This window comes from Chiloscyllium punctatum, chromosome 9, assembly GCF_047496795.1.
Source record: "Chiloscyllium punctatum isolate Juve2018m chromosome 9, sChiPun1.3, whole genome shotgun sequence".
Classification (NCBI taxonomy): Eukaryota; Metazoa; Chordata; class Chondrichthyes; order Orectolobiformes; family Hemiscylliidae; genus Chiloscyllium; species Chiloscyllium punctatum.
In genome coordinates, this window is record NC_092747.1 from 58,573,333 (window position 1) to 58,587,890 (window position 14,558).

The 14,558-nt window shown below is 39.1% G+C and overlaps 1 protein-coding gene across 1 annotated transcript in view; it reads right to left on the reverse strand.

The window, feature by feature from the left end:
- The window catches only part of LOC140481693 (uncharacterized), a 156,644-nt gene extending 142,879 nt beyond the window's left edge, over positions 1–13,765 (reverse strand). Inside the window, exons 1-3 of the mRNA XM_072578268.1 lie at positions 13,590–13,765; positions 10,335–10,442; positions 8,342–8,470 (exon numbers count right to left, since the gene is read on the reverse strand). The gene's annotated coding sequence lies outside the window, so the exon portion shown is untranslated. The remainder of the gene's footprint in view (positions 1–8,341; positions 8,471–10,334; positions 10,443–13,589) is intronic.
- Between the last annotated feature and the right edge of the window lie 793 nt (positions 13,766–14,558).

Below are 14,558 nucleotides of genomic sequence, written 5' to 3' on the forward strand. Positions count from 1 at the left end.
CCTGAAAACACAATTTAATCTAAAACGTCCATTTCTGAGACTACAAGAGATTAGAGGACTCAATTACTCAATTCCCTTCTGACCAGGCCAGCTGAGAATGATCTCACCTCTCCTCAACAGCAAGCAAGAAATTCAACTCTAACTGATAATTGCCCAATGAAACATTTCCTCTATGGGAAGAACAGTTCTCAAAGCAAATTTGTGCATGAAACACTTGGGAGGCATGTCAACTGGAACAGACAAGGCAGAGATTCCGAAGCCCAACATCCTTTCCTGGAAACATGCTCCACTGAGGCACAACGCCCAGACCGTCCTTCAGGAAGGAATGTGCCAAATTAGGATCATACCAAAGTCCCATATAAATGCAACAATCCAACTCTGAGATGCCTGTGAAGCAGAAACTTTGAAACCTTTCCAATTTACTTGAACAACCAGGTGACCATTAAATTATCCCGACCTCCAACATATGCTCAACCAAAACATAGAAGTCTATCAGTCAGTGCACTGAGCTGTCAGTACATTGATTTCTTTGTCTGAACCAAAGCAAAAAGAAAACTGCACACAAAAAGTGGACATGAGAATATTCTGAAATATGTATCACTCTATTTAACAAGGATCAAGTTAGAGTAACAAGATTACACAGCATCTTTAACAAGCCAAGGATCTTTGATCTACTAAAGGTAAGAGGATTATAATGGACAAAGGATCTTTGTTCAAACACATTAAGAAGTTCATTATTAATACAGTACAATATAATTCAATGCCTATTCTTTAGCCAGGAGGGATGAAATGTTATCGCCTTTTTTACAACTTGCATAAGTAAAGTTTGAACACTCACTCAAGTTTCCAGTAAGTGCAATCTACAGCAAAAAAAAACAAATTTTAGCAAAAATTTGAAATACTCAGGCAATTGTAATGACAGCAATTAAAATAGCTAGAAAATGTTACAACTGCAGTGCTTTAATTAACTTTGCACTGCTTAGTAATCACAAAGGTAAAACACATAGCCGTAACACAGATGAGAACAAGTCAAAATCAGCGTCAACAGTTCAGTGGAAACAAGGCAAAGATTAAAACAAGATCAAAATTATATTTATTCACTCCATTCTTTCCACCAAGCGTTTCACTTAGTAGAGAATATAACAGAAGAATATTAATATTGCAAAGTGTGTAATATTTACAATATATCCAAGTACATCAAATGGATGTTTTAAAAAAAACGGCAATTAATACATCTACTAAATTGAAGTAATTTCCAACAACATCTCCTAACAAGTCAAAAAGTGGATCAAATCTCAACTGTTTGGTTTCCTTCTTTACTCATTTTTTTTTTATATATCAGTGCCCTTTTGTGATTATTCAACTTTGTTCAAATTCGTTAAAAACGAGATCATGAATAATAGTCTACAATAGATACAATAGATCATTAAACTCTTCAGGGAAGATAAAGGCTAATTGGGTAGCACTGTGAAAACATAAATTGCCAATAACTCAGCAAATCATACTCCAGAGTTAGCAATAGTTGAAGTAGATCTGGAAGTGGGGAAAAAAAGCAAAATCAGGGAAAGAGAAGTAAGATTAAATTGACATGGTCTGTGTGTGTAGGGGACAGGTACTTGAGGGGAGTAGGAGAAGCAGGTTAAAGCTGGGGAGTAACTTTAGTGGGGTTTTTTATTAACTCATATACTTTTGAGCTATAATTGAATACTATATCTATATTGCTTATGTATAATTATTGAGGTTCCTGTGGTAAAAGTGTAAAACAGCCCACATTAGTTGATGCTTATAATCTTAAAGCATTTATTGTAACCCATTTCCCCCAAAATGCTTTTTTCAAAATAGTCTCACTCAATTAGAAAGTTTAAAATCTTTGTTACTATTGAAGAATGCCAATAAAAATATCTGTTATCCAAATATTGTCACTGTCCCCGTTAAGCATGGAGTCAAATAAATAGCTGAAGCAGATCAGAAAATAATTACTGAAGGTGATCATTTCAATCATACTGCAATTTAAATAAATCAAATAGTATGCAAAGCTCATCAAAAATCAAATGGTTCATTATCTGGCCTATCATTACCGCTGCATAACTTTCAAAGTTATACGTGATGTGGATTTGGTGGAAAAAGATAAAACATCAGATTTAAATTTATGGTTTTAATATAAGCTTTGGGCATTACTACTGTCAGCGTAGTCTAAGAAATACAAAACAACTTGAAAACATTCTCAAAACAACATAATTAATTAACATCCTTCATTTGAGGGCATAACCTTTCTTGTTGGCAAGGTCTGATTTGGACAAGTTAAATCATGAACTTGCATATGACATTGCGCAAAATGTGTGCTTTTTTTTAAAAAGCAGAGATCACACATGATTTAAACATCCTGATCTTATCTGATGGTACAGCACAGCTTGGTCGGCTTCTGATGTAACAAGCAGTAACTCGACCTCTTAATTTACAGATATGAGGGTGTGAATGAAATTAGCAAGCAGTTTCACCAGATGAACCTGAAGAAGCAGTACTAACAACTGCTTCAGTTATATCTCCTGGGTTTTTAGTGAAAGATCAGGAGAAAGCTTTTGAAAATCCACGCAACATGATTGGCAATTTAACCTAAATTTCCTTGGCTGGTGATTCCAAAATATGGGGTCATGCTTTCAGAAGAAAGGGACATGATGAACAGACATTCCTTTATTCTGAAGGGTCATAAATTATGAAATGTTCTCCCTCAGAGAATAGTGGATTCTCAGCCAGCAAACATTCAAGATAGTGGGCAATAAGATTCTTGTTTAAAATTCGACATGAATAAAGACGCACATAGATCAGCCAGAAAAACAGAGTTGGGGTAGAAGATTGATTAAAAGGTGGGTCTTACTCCTGCTCTTAGTTCTTATGTTTTTATTTTTTAAAACATAAGAATGTAGCATTGTGTTCAATTGGCTACAGATGGAGAAATGAAAGTAATGCTAGAGGTTTGACATGATGACAAGTATATATCAGGATTACCCTCTAAATAGGTGGACAGGCAAACAGGAACAGAAAATATAGTTTAAAGCAGAATTTAGCTCAAACAATAGACATTACTCGAATAGTTACAAATATAGGAAAGAATAACAAATTAAATGTTTACTTTTAACAGAGTAGACTTCAAGGATTAGATTAAATGTTAAAATATCAAGAAAGGGTGCAGAAGGGTGTAATGGATGTTCATACTATGTTATTATTCTTCTTTGGAAACATGGTTTGAAGAAAATGAAAAAACATTATACTGTTACCTCGCAGCAAGGCATCCTAAGGCAGAGAAACAATTGCTTTAGAAAGGCGAGATTTCCAGAAGGGTTGGAGGCTGAAGGGTGACCTTATAGAGGTTTACAAAATTATGAGGGGTATGGATAGAATAAATAGGGAAAGTCTTTTCCCTGAGGTCAGGGAGTCCAGAACTAGAGGGCATAGGTTTAGGGTGAGAGGGGAAAGATATAAAAGGGACCTACGGGGCAACTTTTTCACAGAGGGTGGTACATGTATGGAATGAGTTGCCAGAGGAAGTGATGAAGGCTGGTACAATTGCAACATTTAAAAGGCATCTGGATGGGTATATGAATAGGATGGGTTTGGAGGAATATGGGCCAGGTGCTGGCAGGTGGGACTAGATTGGGTTGGTATATCTGGTCGGCATGGATGAGTTGGACCGAAGGGTCTGTTTCCGTATTGTACATCTCTATGACTCTAAGTCAGTGCTCTTCAGCAGTCTTCAAACCAGTCAGGGACAGGAGAAGAAAAATGCCCTGAGTGGCTTAATATCGCTAAGAAGAAAACTCCGGAAATAGAAGATTGTGGAAGATGGATCTCATATTAAGGAAATAGTGAGGTTTGCGGGCTGTATAACACTATCATGAAGAGACATTAACTAAAGAAATAGCATTAAAAAGTGAATGCAAACATTTGCCAAAAAGAAATCACATACAACCATGCCCATTGAACAAGGAACTTTCAAATGTAAACAGGAGACCCTTCACTGAGGTTTGTGCATTTGTAATCTGGTTGATAAGAGCAAAAGAATTGAATTTTTACTTCCAATACTTGTAAGAAGACCATTTCAACTATTTCTTATATTCTGTAAAACAGTTAATGTTTTTGTTTTTCTTTCTGTGTAATAAATTTGAAAATTATATTGTTAAATGTACATTGGCAGTGACTTGCAAGCATGTGTGATTGGCCCTCACAGTAAACAACCTGCAGAAGTAAAACTTAAGGTCTATCAGGCTAAGGCTGCATTCTGGGATCTGACTTGTCCAGTATTAACATCAGCTAAGATCCAAACAGAACATAGTCAGAATGATATTAGAAATCTGTTTATTCAATGCTGTAGCAAACATTTAGCATGTTATTCCAAAAGTGGGAGGAGAGAACAAAATATCCCACTTAAATGACAATCTGGAAAACTAAGCTGACTAACATGCACAGCTTACTCTCAGAAAAAAACTTCTATTCACATATAGTGTCTTTAACAACACATCCTAAAGCACCTCATGGATCTGAATAAGACAGCAGTTATCCAAGTAAAGGAAGAATATACTGGAAAAACAAAATGATAGAAGCTCAGCAGGTCTGTAATACGTACAGTGAGAAACAGAGTTGGCATTTCAAGTTCAACGTGACTCTTCAGAACAGATGTTTCAATGGGTCACATTAGACTCAAAACAAACACATTTTCTCCCCTCTCACATATGTTGCCAGAAACAAAAAAAAAGTACAGATGTTAGAATCCAAAGTGGGCTAACAGGAGCCTAGAAGAACACAACAAGCCAGGTAGCATCAGGAGGTGAAGAGGTCGACGTTTCGGTTCGAGACATTTTATCACGATTGAGATGTCAACTTCCCCACCTCCTGATGCTGCCTGGCTTGCTGTGTTCCTTCTGTTTGTCTACATATGTTGCCAGACTTGCTGAATTTCTCCAACACTTTCAGCTTTTATTTCAGATCTCCAACAGCCACAATACTTTGTGTTTGCTTGACAGATGGCTTTTTAAAAATCATTTCTTCAAAGGGATGTGGGTATTGATAACAGGTCCAGCATCATTCTCCATTCCTAATTGCCCTTAATCGGAGTTCCTTTCTAAGCCATTTCAGAGGCTTAGGGATGGACCCATAGTATTGTGTCAAGTGTCAAATGTAAGCTTGACCATATAGGGACAACAGATTTCCTTCCCTAACAGATATTTTTGAACATCTTCATGGTCACCAGCAATGGGACAAGCTTTATATTGCTTACTTAATAATTGAATTTAAATCCACCAACCACTATGGTGAGATTTAAACCATGTTCCCAAATTATTTAACACTGGATTATTAGTCCAGTGGCATTAGTGCTACACCAACATCTCCCCAAAGGTACAGTCAAAGCAACAGTATTAAAGAAGGCAGAAAACTTTAAAGCTGGGAGAGAATCCCAAGGCTTAGGCACTAAAATTTGAGGGGATAACTATAATTGTGGGGTGAAAACTTAGTGCAAATGCACTGGAATCCAGATTTATTTCAAAGACATTTATACAAGACAATTGATAAAAAGAAACATAAAGTGACACTTGCCTTTTCAGAAGGCCAGAAAAACCAGTTTCCAAAAAAAAGGGTGCCCGAGCAATCACTTTCATCTCTCCCAACGCAGTCTCATCAGTTTTACAGGTTTTACAGGAGCTCAGTGTCCCTTCCAGTTCGAAGAAACTCTGGACTCAATCTAACTAACCAATCATTTTATGTAGATGGAATGCACCTAACTAACATCGCCCTGTTCGAAGTGGCACATTGCTACCAAACAATCCACAATTCTAGTTTCCCTTTCATCTCCAGCACATGCTGAAAGTTTCTTCCTTTCTCTTCCCTTCTGTTAGCACTTATGCACCATTTAAGAGAGGGAAGGAAGTTGTAATCTACTTCTTTGACCCTGTAATATGTCAAACTCAATTTCCTCCCTCTCTTCAGAGAGTATTGTAATGAGCTCCTGAGCTCCCAGAAAATAAATATTCCCACTTTCTTCATACTGTCTCCTTCCAAAGTCCTGTTTCCAGTTCCTCCCACAAACATATTGTTTACTTCCCTTCTTATCTTCAACGTTCCAACAGTAATCTTCTACCCAACCCAAAAGGGAATGCTCCCAGCAACTTATCTCCAGTTTTGTGGTGTTCTTAGTTCTCTAAACTTTCTCAACATCCAAAACAGAGGTTCCTGCTCTTGCTGTGACATAATGGCTATAAAGATGGGTCGTAAGATTCCCAGCCATGCAAGATCCACAGCATGCAGTACCATGTTACTTACACCAGAAGGCAGAAACTCAAACAGCTGGAGAAACCATGTCTTCCAAGCAGATTTTCCTCTGTTAGCACAGATACATGATGATGTCTTCAAAACAGTTGTAGTACATTTTGAACTATGAATAAGAGATAGTGCTAAGATTGAAATTAGGGGTTAAGATTGAAATTAGGAGGGACTTCTTTACTCAGGAGGTTGGTGAATTATTTCTGCACTCAAAAGGTTTAGGAAAATGCAATCACTGAGACTGTTCAAGCCAAAAACTGACAGATTTTGTGACACTAAAAATATTAAGAGAGATGAGGAAAGTGAAGAAAAATAACGCAACAGGTAAGTTATCAGCCCATGAACTGTTTAATTGGTGAAATACAATTGACAGGCTAAGTAGTTCCTGTGGTTTAAACAATAAAGACGATCAAACTGAAGTGATGTTATGCAAGAACAGTTATGCTTTAAAAATAGAAATAAAAATTCTTAATCAATTAAGAACTAATTAACCAATTAAGCAGCCAACTGTAAAGGAATTTTCTGCTTACATGATTATTTTCTATTGAACCCAAAAAGGTACACATAGCTCAACAGTCCTCTAATGGCTCAATCAAATTGCCACATAAGCTATATACAAGTCACAACACGAGTTTTCTGCCTGAAGGCAGGTCCTTGGCTCATTGCCTGTTCATGTTTCATCCTGAGCTGTTTTTTGGCAGGCATTTTTTCCAGTGATGTCTTGCCATTGCGTTCTACTCTCAGGCCAGGGAAGTAGGCAGGTCTCAAGCAGGAATGAGAATCGAACCCATGCTGTTGATGTTATTCTGAACCATACACTAGTCTCTAGCCAACAGAGCTAACCAGCCTTTTTAGAACATGCCATTACATCATTCTGCCTTGGTACAACTCAGTCCTTTTCTGGCTCTATATTTGTATCTACATTTTGGGGCTCATAAGCTAAATGAATAGTAACAGCAGCACGAACTGATTTTGCCTTTCTTTCCTCAGTCCATAGGCATTGAAATTGATTCTAACATCCCATTCATGTGATAAGGTAATTCTGCTCAGAATGGAATCAACATCAGTCTTTCTGCTCTCTATGGGTGTTAAAATAATTTTGTCATCATAGGTACTTCCTTACATTCGATGGAAATAATAGCTTCATTAATCACTGGGAAGTACCACACATTTACAGGAGTTATCATTTGTCTTAAATCCAAATGGATGATGGCAGGATCTGAATGTAAGCATGAAACTGATTATAATGTGACCTGGATATTTATGCACATTGCATGTGCATTTCATTGTTCTCTCTGAAATGAGTTGTTGCTGGAGAAAACAAGGTTTGGCTGGAATCGTCAAGCTGCTTTATTCCACAGGAAGCCATGTGTACGGTCAAGAGTTGTGACCAGACATACTCAATTCAATAGGCAAATCTTCTATTCCACACCAAGTTCCCTATTCCACTTCCATATTCGACTTAAAGAAAGTTGATTCCCCTGCATTCTGTCCCACAAACCAGGAAATAAACCCTAACCCCCACAGTCATCTGCCTTTTTACTATCTCTCACCAGCTTGGTATCTGTGTTCAAAATCTCTCTCTGCATCAAACCAGCCTTGTTATCATCAAAGGATTCTCCATCATAACTACAAGAGATATCGGTTTGAATGCCCAGGCATCTTAACAAATCACTTTTCAGTTAAGTTTCGGGAGAAATAAGTTCCATTTAACTTGGCAACCAGTCATTAACATTATTTACAATGGTGGAAATATATTTTCATCTTAAAAGTACAGTATTAATTCTTCATCTGCATATTTTCCTATTGAAAAATTGGCCAAAATAATCTCGAAACATGAGAATAGTTTACACAAAATGACATTTTTTTTAAAATGGAGCTCAATTTTTTGGAATATTTGCATTGTAAACTGTGTGTGTGGAGGGGGGAGTGGGGCTTTAATTCGCTATACATTAACATGACATTTTAGTCTGTGTGTGTAAAAGAAAAACTGTTTTGTCTGAAGCTAAAAATCATACAGAAAATATACCTTAATTGCTGTCTCTGGCTTCTTTTCAGTCTCCGTGTTTATTTTCCTTCTGTGTCTCTCTATTCATAATGCATTTGTCTTCATTTCCTTCCCCACCCTCTTTCCGTCTGCTTTCATTTCTCTTTGTCCCTAATAATTAGTAATAGAGTTGGGATTACACTACAAGCAGTAGCTGGTCCAAGATTCAAAGCAAGATCTAAAAACAACAATACCAGGGCCAAAAGGGCAGGTTAAAAACCCTCACTACATCTGGGACACAGTGGGAAGAAACGTCAATGGCATTTTGTTTTACACAGAAGATGGTATTAAATACCTTGGCTGGCAGCGACATAAAAAATGAATTATAGCCAACCTCAAGCTTGGCTTTTGTAATCACAGTCAGTTAGTAGCTCCACTGCAATTGGTTGTTCTATTTCTATTTTGGGAAAGAGCCACTGTTCAATAAATAAAGAAGTCAGCACGATTCAGAAAATACCTGAAACATTCACTTGTAGAAACAGCTGAACAGCCATGCTTCACCTAATGAAGGAGCAATACTCCGAAAGCTTGTAATTCCAAATTCAGTGGTGACCCCAGAATCCGAACGCCCTATTGTTCGAACAACTTGGAATCCGAACAATTATTTCGAGAAAATTTTGCCCTAAAATCCGAACACATTTTCAGAATCCAAACATGACGTACCGTTCGGGTCGCACATTGTTTGTTCAGTTCGTCCCAGGAAGTAGTCATGAAAGCACCTCTCGTGTGTCCATCACTAGTTTACCTCATGTTTTCACCTTGATTTGTGCTGTGTTTTTTTTTAATTATCACCCTTGTGCATTCACCATGGCACCCAAGAACAGTGAAGCAAATAAGTGCATTCGCCATTAGCACTCCTCACAAAGGCAAATGAAGTTATTTTCATGTTAGTACATTTATTTCTTGCTTTTATTATTACTTGACATTTAGGTCATTTACTCATCTTATTTTACCTTAACCATGTGTATTTACAGTTAAAAGTGTGTTGAAAATGTTTTTTTTTGGGTCCAGAAACGGATTAATTCACTTTCCATTATTTCTTATGGGGAAAATAGTTTCGGAATCTGAACCATTCGCAATCCGAACAGCCTCCTGGAACAAATTAAAGTCACATTCCGAGGCACCACTGTAAACCTGTTGGACTATAACCTGGTGTCATCTGATTTCTGACCTTGTCCACCCCAGTCCAACACCAGCACCTCCACATCATGAATAGTATCTTTCTAATCATCTTTGGTTTACTGATACTTTAGGAAAGTAAACACAGCAACTCTATTAAATATTAATACTGCTTTTAATTCATGTATGTTTTTTATGATTTTGGAGAATGCATTTTGGCGTGACCATAAGAGAGACTATCCATGTGTTTAAGTAATGATTTTAAATTTAGTGCCAAGAGTGTTTGAATGCCAAATATTGTTATAATTTCAATGCTAAATATTATGTGCTAATTACTAATGAAAAAATAGCTAAGCATTTTGCATCAACAACTTCACTTGACATTTCTTAATGAATATTTCAATAACTCATTTGTCCATATTTTCCTTCATATATTCTCTAACAAAATTCAAACATTTCACGTGGAATAAGCACTGAGGTTAGCAGGAGTACAAAATAATTTTCTAGGTAGAAGACATAGAGATAATAGAGACAGAGACAACCAAGAACGGCCAGGTTCTGACCGAAGTGTCTGCCAAATGGGGCCGGCAACAGATGAGGAGAGAAGTTACAAGAGAGGACAACTTACTTCATCACATCCTCACTCATCTACCCTTAGTACATGATCAGTACTGGTGGCACTGACCAACACTGTCTTTGGAGAGATGAAGTTTTGAATTTATTCTGAGAATATGCTGCATAGTGCCACTCTGCTAAATGAGATATAAACTGAACAGACAGACCAGCTGAAAATCAGACATCTATTAACCACTATGAGCAATCAGCAGCAAAATTATATCCAAAGATGATATTTTACCTCAAGGCCAGAATTATCCCTCATTCATTCAGCAGCATCAAGCCAGGGGTTCACTCCTGATGCAATGCTCTCCTGCACCCCTCTTGGCAGGGGCATCACCAATCATATCTGAAAATGAAGAATAAACCTATTGAAGCCTCAACACACGACTATATATGCCTTAAATAGCAGAAGCAGCACCCAATAGACAAAGCAGAATAATCCCACAATCAACAGATCAGATCAAGCTCCAAAATCCTGCCATATCCAACTATGAATGATGGTAGATAATTAAAAAACTAACAAGAACAGAAGACTCTGCAAACATCCTCATCCACAATAAAGGGGTTGGGGGGGGGGGGGGGGGGGGGTGAAGAGGAGAGGAAGCAGGGGGAGTTCAGCACAACAGTGCAAAAGGCAAGGCTGAAGCATTCACAACCATCTTCACTAGAATTCTGAATGGATCCTCCATCCATAGGGCTGCACAGTGGCTCAGTGGTTAGCTTTGTTGCCTTACAGCACCAGTGACCCGGGTTCGATTCCACACTTGGGTGACTTCGTGTGGAGTTTGCACATTCCCTGTGCATCAATGTGGGTTTCCTCTGGGTAGTCCGGTTTCCTTCCACAGTCCAAAGATGTACAGGTTAGATGGACTGGCCGTATTAGATTGCCCATAATGTCCAGGGATGTGCAAACTGGGTGATTAGTCATGAGAAACAAAAAGTTAGAGCGATTAGGTAGGTCTGTGTGGGATGCTATTTGGAAGGTTGGTGTGGATAAATGGGCTGAATAGGCCTGCTTCCACACTTTGGGGATTCTATCCCAACCTCCTCCCAAGCAACACAAAATGCTGAATATTCGACAATTTTCACTCACTTCAATAAATATCAAGAAAGACATTGAATAAAGCGAAGGCTATGTACTCAGTCAAGACCCTAGATGTATGAAAGATTGGTGGTCCAAAGATCACCATGTCCCTAACCAAGCTTTTTCAATACAGCTACAAGCCTGACAAACACCCAGAAATGTAGAAAACTGTTAAACTCTGTCTCACCTACAAAAAGTAGAATTCAACCTAAAGAAATTAACATCCCCTCAATCAAAGCAACAGAACATGACACTGACAGCACTACCAAGTATTGGTTACATGATAACCTGTTCACCAACATTCAGCTTGGTTTTTATTATGGCACCAGATCATATTGTAGTCTTAGCGCAAAAATGGACAAGAGTTGAATTCAAGGGGTCAGGTAAGTGTGACTGACCTCAGCATCAAGGCAGCATTTAAGTAAATGTGGAATCAGGGTGGCTGAGCAAAACTAATTTGAATGGTAGTCAGGAAAATCTTTCCAATAGTTGGAGTCCTGCCTAGCTCAAAAGAAAAATTGCTGTGATTGCTAGGAGGCAATCATCTCAGCCCTAGTAGTGCACAAAAAGAACAATGCAATCCCTTAAGGTAGTGTCCAAGGCAATACCATTTTCAGCTGCATCACCATGACCTTCCATCCATTATAGGACAGAAGGGACAGATATTCACTGATGATTGCAATGTGCAGTATCATTCCTGAAATCCTGAAATAGTTCTCACCTCATGCAAGAGGACCTCAATAATTCTCATACTTGACTGGTAAGTGACAAGCAACTTAATATCAGAATTGCTAGACAATGACCATTCCAGCAGAATAATCTCCCTCTCCCTTTGACATTCAATAGCATTCTCATTGTCAAATAACCTAAAATCAACATCCTGAGGATAACTATTAACCAGAAACATATAAATACTGTGAGTACAAAAGCAAGGCAAAGGGCAGAAATGCTACAAGTAATTCAACGTTCATCCCTCCTGCTGACCCCCCCAAGCCTGCCCACCAAATAAAACGCACAGGCCAGAGCTCTCCACTTTCCTAGGTGACTTCAGCTCCAACAACACAAAACAATTTATTACACTATTTAGGAAAAAGCAGCCAACTTATTTGGCACCATTCCACACATTCATTCCCACAGTCATTAACACAATAGCGACAATAATGTTTTCCTTCTGGTAGGTGTGCAGCCATAACTAAATGTCACCACACGTCCTCCTCTGAAGTAGGTTACAAGGAAATGAGGAAAGGTAAAAAGAAAATTACTAAGTAAAAACTGAAAGAACTGTGAATGATGTACACCAGAAACAAAACCTGAAATTGCTGGAAAAACTCAAGTCCGGCAGCATTTGTGAAGAGAAACCAGAGTTGACAATTTGGGTCTGGTGACCCTTCCTCTGAATTCTGAAAACTGGACCTGAAACGTTAACATGGATTTCTTTTCTCAGATGCTGCCAGACCTGTTCCAGCAATTTCTGTTGTTGTTTGTGTAAAAAGAAACCAAGGTACCATATTTTTTGCCGCCACATAAATGGACAAGAATTTGCCTTAAACGCATTTATCCTTCCATGTGGCTGTGGAATTAGATTCTCAAATCAACAACCACTTTACTCCATAGCATCAGAATTCTCCAGTCAGGGTTTTGCTGAACACCAGTGACTATAATCGAGATGACCCACAATTTTAAACACAGTTCGGCATTTTGTATCACACTAGGGTACGAACGGAATAGACATATCACACTGTGGGCACTATTCAATATAAGGAGCTCATTTTACAGTACCCCTTTAGAAAATATATCACATCATTTTCCATTTCGACAAAGCAAAAGCAGCGAGAATGATGGAGAAATTCAGCAGGTCATGTCGCTTTTACGGGGAGAGAAACAGAGTGAGTGTATTCAGTCCAGTACGCCTTTTCTTCAGATCAGACTCGAAACAGGGTTGACTTTCAATGTGCCCATAATGAGTAAAATCGAGAGCGCGGGATATTTCCAGGCGTAGAAAACAATCGTGCTTTCTTCACCATTTAAATCTATGAGCGAGGAGAATCAGGTAACTTCTTACTTCCCATTCCTTCAACAATAAAATCTCGAAGCTTTAAGAAACTCGTCCAAGTTTGTGTGATTGAACACTAATGCCGCGGCGCTTTATTTGCAGGAGAATGAGCTCCCACAAGGAGCCAGAAACATTCCTGCCGTAAACACGAACCAAAACTGTTTACAACGTTCTGAAAATGACGAATTTGACCAATGTCCTTGTGGGAACACTGCGAGTTGCAACATGCTGATGAGTGAAACTCAAGTGTTTCCCGATTTATTCCTACAAAATTGAAACGCAGCAATTTTCTAATTCCCATCTTATTCTGTGGCTGTTCCATTCCCGTCTCTCGGCATCAGCAAAACTTCACTTACCATCAGAATGGAGGAAAGCAGCGCCCGCTCCTCCAGCGGAACTTTCCTCCTCCAACTCTCTCTGAGTGAACTCCACTTTCGCAACTTTCTTCCCAAGACGTCAGCGGGGGCGGCACGGCCACGTGATCCGGAGAGCAGGAGAAGGAGCCAGGTCAGACAGACAGTCAGTCAGTCAGTCAGCCCAGTATCCATCAGACAGACAGTGCCTAACCACTGGCTGTCAGACTCAGACAGACAGCACAGCACTCTGACAGCCAGCCAGTTATCCATCAGACAGGCAGACAGACACTCCTACAGATAGACAGTGCCTAACTACTGGCTGTCAGACTCAGACAGACAGCATAGTATCCATCAGACAGACACTCCTACAGACAGTACCTAACTACTGGCTGTCAGACTCAGACAGACAACACAGCACAGCACTCTGACAGCCAGCCAGTTATCCATCAGACAGGCAGACAGACACTCATAAAGACAGGCGAAAGTGAGGACTGCAGATGCTGGAGATCAGAATTAAGATTAGAGTGGTGCTGGAAAATCAACGTTTCGGTTCTGATGAAGGGATCCTGCTCCTCGGATGCTGCCTGACCTGCTGTGCTTTTCCAGCACCACTCGCCTTGACTCCTACAGACAGACACTGTGCCTAACCACTGGCTGTCAGACTCAGAGAGACAGCCCAGCGTTCTGACAGACACTTTGACAGTCAGGAGGAAAAAAATGCTGCAGATGCTGGAATCTTTACTGAAAACAACAAATAGTGGAGATCACAGTGGATCAAACAGCGTCTGTGGAGAGAGGGCAAGCTAACGTTTTGAGTCTAGATGACTCTTCATCAGAGCTGAAGTGAAGTATAGAGGGACAGCATTTATGATATAGTTAGGGGAGGGTAGTGGTTATGGTGGGGGTAAGTGAGTGTATGGTGCTGGTGGAGACAAGATGTCAGTGGTTTACATTAAGTGATTGGAATGT